This window comes from Mycteria americana, chromosome 2 (assembly GCF_035582795.1).
Source record: "Mycteria americana isolate JAX WOST 10 ecotype Jacksonville Zoo and Gardens chromosome 2, USCA_MyAme_1.0, whole genome shotgun sequence".
Lineage (NCBI taxonomy): Eukaryota > Metazoa > Chordata > Aves > Ciconiiformes > Ciconiidae > Mycteria > Mycteria americana.
Genome location: NC_134366.1, coordinates 123,282,176 through 123,285,860, shown reverse-complemented (window position 1 = coordinate 123,285,860; position 3,685 = coordinate 123,282,176). Strand labels below are relative to the sequence as shown.

The following is a 3,685-nucleotide window of genomic DNA, read 5'->3' as shown; positions in this document are numbered from 1 at the left end:
CTAGATGTCAGGACACCAGGTCTACCTCTGAGAGCCCAGCAATATCTCTCAGAAGTGACATGATGGAAGTCAATGGGGCTCATCCTCCTGCTCTGCTGATGTCCTGGTCCCCAGGGTTCACTGAATTACATGGAGTTACATCTGATCTGCATGGATGAAAAATGAGGGATGCATCTTTGCTTTGACTTGAGGCTATTAGTAAAGCAAAACTGGAATGACACTTATGCTAGCAATGGTGCCACAGCTGGGTATCTCACACAAGAATTTAGTTCTGAGAAACACAGATTTAGGTAGCAGCAAGTACTCATTGATTAAAATATTGATTGATTGATTGACTGATTGATTAAAAAATTTATTTGAGAGCAGCCCTGCGGAGAAGGACTTGGGGATACCAGTGGATAAAAACTGAACATGAGCTGGCAATGCATGCCTGCAGCCCAGAAAGCCAACCGTATTCTGGGCTGCATCAAAAGCAGCGTGGCCAGCAGGTCGAGGGAGGTGATTCTGCCCCTCTATTCCGCTCTCTTGAGAGACCACCTGCAGTACTGCGTCCAGCTCTGGTGTCCACAGTACAAGAAAGACGTGGAGCTGTTGGAGCGGGTCCAGAGAAGGGCCATGAAAATGATCAGAGGGCTGGAGCACCTCTCCTATGAGGAAAAGCTGAGAGAGTTGGGATTGTTCAGCCTGGAGAAGAGAAGGCTCCAGGGAGACCTGATTGTGGCCTTTCAATACTTAAAGGGGGCTTATAAGAAGGATAGAGAAACACTTTTTACCAGGGCCTGTAGTGACAGGACAAGAGGCAACAGTTTTAAACTGAAAGACGGTAGGTTTAAATGGGATATAAGGAAGGTGTTTTTTACAATGAGGGTGGTGAGACATTGGAAGAGGTTGCCCAGAGAAGTTGCGGATGCCCCATCATTGGGTGTGTTCAAAGTCAGGTCGGATGGGGCTTTGAGCAACCTGATCCGGTGAAAGATCTCAGTCCGTGGCAGAGGGGTTGGACTAGATGATCTTTAAGGTCCCTCCCGACCCAAAACATTCTGTGATTAGTGATTCTAAGTATCCTGCTTCCTGAGATCTGGCTTACTTACTTGTTGGAGATGCAGTCTGTGGCCCTATGGGCCAGAGAAGTGGGTGTTAAAGGTAGGGTTGCTGAAGAGCTTCCCAGATGATTCCCTGTGTCCTTGAAATATTGAGAAGAATCAAGACTGAAACGAAGAAGTTGTTTCTCTTGAAGAGTTCTAAAGTGCTTGTGAATTGCCAAAAAAAGAGAGAAAATGTTGCCAATGCAATAAATGTCTTGCTAATATGTTGCGACCCGGCCAGAGCTCTTGCATCACAGTCCCTGTCAGAGCATATAAATCTGCAGTTCCTCCTAAAAACCTGCCGCTGCCACAGCATCGTCAACCAGATTTCTCCTCGGCACCAGGCTTAATATAAACAATTACTAAGGGAACCTGAAGATGGAGTGAAAGGCAGGGAAGTTTTTCTTCTTTTGTTTGAATCAGGATTATTGTATTTTGATAGCTGGAGTCTATAAGCTTTTTGGATTAGGAATAGAAAATACAATTTTGTATGTCAGGATGTATTCCTGGTTTGTGCAGTGATACCCGGATATTTTCAGTATTGTTTCCTAGACTTTTTCATATGTAGTGTAACTTTTTATTTGTTTTTCTATCCAATTCCCACTGAATGGAAGTTTTTCATGTGCTGTTGCCCCTCCTCCACTCCACCCCTCCAGTTCGCGAGCAAGTTTACTGAACTCCCCAGCAGCTCGTGTTTATTTTCTTATCTTAAGTTAGAGTGCGAAATTAAAACACTTGATTTGTCCTTGGCAAGTTAAAATGCATATTATTTATACAGCACTGTAGGGGTCTGTAGCTCTTTGTGAACAAAAAGAAACTGAAATGCCATGGCATGGGGCAATGCACTGCCAAGGACCGGATCTTACAGACACTAAGATGGGGCCCAATGGAGCACATGGAGGCATAGCTTGCTTAGCTTCACTGGGTGCTTTGTGGCTGTATGCTCTGCTCCTCGTACTTGGTCTGTCTAACCGGGACGTTTCACTGGAAAGACATCGGTACCATTGTGCTACTTGGGCACGGCCCCTGGGGAGACTTTGCAGAGCACCTTGGTGCCGGGTATGTTTCTGGCGCCAGGTCACACAAATATTGCCAGCCAGGTTTTATGACACCTCATTTGAGTATTGCTAGCAGTCGGCTTACAGCGTCATTGACCTCCAGGTGGAAAATTGCCTTTATTCACCTTTGCAGGTTGGTTTTTACAATCCCCACAGAACGCCATGTAGTTCTACCTGTATTTGTAGCTGACGCAAATAGCACCAGGGTGGTTCACCACACCAGTGATTCAACATGATTATCATAAAGCTGCGATATGTTATTTAAAATGCTGTTACATATTTTTAAACATTTCCATATAGCTTAGTTATTAGTTAAAAACTAAATCAATTAAAAATTTATTTATGTATACAACTGTAATTAGTTTTAACCTTAAGGTCAGGCTAGAAGCACATATTCAACAGACTTCTGCAGTCTATCCTAGTCTGTTAACAGAGAAAAAAGTTTCTTGTCACTGCTGAATTTGAGGCGGGAATGGGCATAATAAATTTTGTAAGTTTTAAGAAACTGAGAGAAGTAGTAAGTGAAAAGTGTGCACCATTTCTTTATGCACAACTCTTAGAGTATGTACACACATACTCGTGAATGTCTCAATACAAAGTATTTCTCATAAAAATAATCTATACCCAGCCTCTTGTCAAGTATTACCCCTTTAACAATGCCTGCAGTTTCCTGAAAAATCAGCACTGTTTCCAAAGAATTAAGTCTAAATCAAGATAGAGAAACTCCATGAAGGTGGAGTGTAAAGTCAGGCATTTTAGAGCTGAAGCACTACCGTGAACTAAATTCTTTCCCATTTTTCCTCCTTTGCTATGATACCAGATAAGAGTTGTATTTATGAACAAGTAATTTGCCATTGATTGTTGTAACTTACCCTTTAGTTTTATGCCATAAACTTTAGCACATCCAAAATCAGATTGTTCCAGTTTTAAGCCTGTCATAAAAACATTAAGCCTGTTTGTTTTGCAGGAGACGTGGAAGAAGTATTCAGTCACTTAAACGTCTCTCCATTCCCCCCAAACATAAATAAGTGCGAGAAGGAAATGCTCACCTAATATACAAAAGTAATGTCTAATAGCTGGAAAAGGTCTGAAGATCCTTTCAAGTGCAGGTTCTAGAGATGGTTATCTCTGGGAGGACATTCCTCATCTTTTCCATATGTTCAAAATAAACTGTCTTCTGTGATTCTGAAGTTCCCTTGGCAGGAAAGGAAAAGTGTTGAAATGTGTTTCACAATTTTCCAGACCAAATGCTAACTTATCTGAATGATACATTGCTGTTTTATGCAGTACATAAGCTCACCAGTTCTCTGGAAGTCAATAATTGTTTTCATTTTTCATTACTTTATAGTCCGAGAGGTATCTTGCAGAGTTATTGTAAGCATTATCAGTGCAAACAGTGATACAGAGCCAAGGACCTGTGTGATTATAGCATGGTTTTGTTTGTATGGAATATTTTAATGCAGTCTCAGTGCCTCAATGAAAGAAGTCCAGCGGACGACAGGTTATTCCCCTCTCATCTGTTTAGTGAGCAACAGCTATTTG

General features: G+C 41.9%; 1 long non-coding RNA gene across 1 annotated transcript; it reads right to left on the bottom strand.

Annotated features, from left to right (window-relative positions):
* Positions 1-3,039, bottom strand: LOC142406753 (uncharacterized). The gene is made up of 3 exons (XR_012774690.1): positions 3,016-3,039; positions 1,092-1,241; positions 1-146 (listed from the first exon to the last, which is right to left on the bottom strand). It is a non-coding gene; the product is annotated as an uncharacterized LOC142406753 (long non-coding RNA).
* Positions 3,040-3,685: the final 646 nt, after the last annotated feature.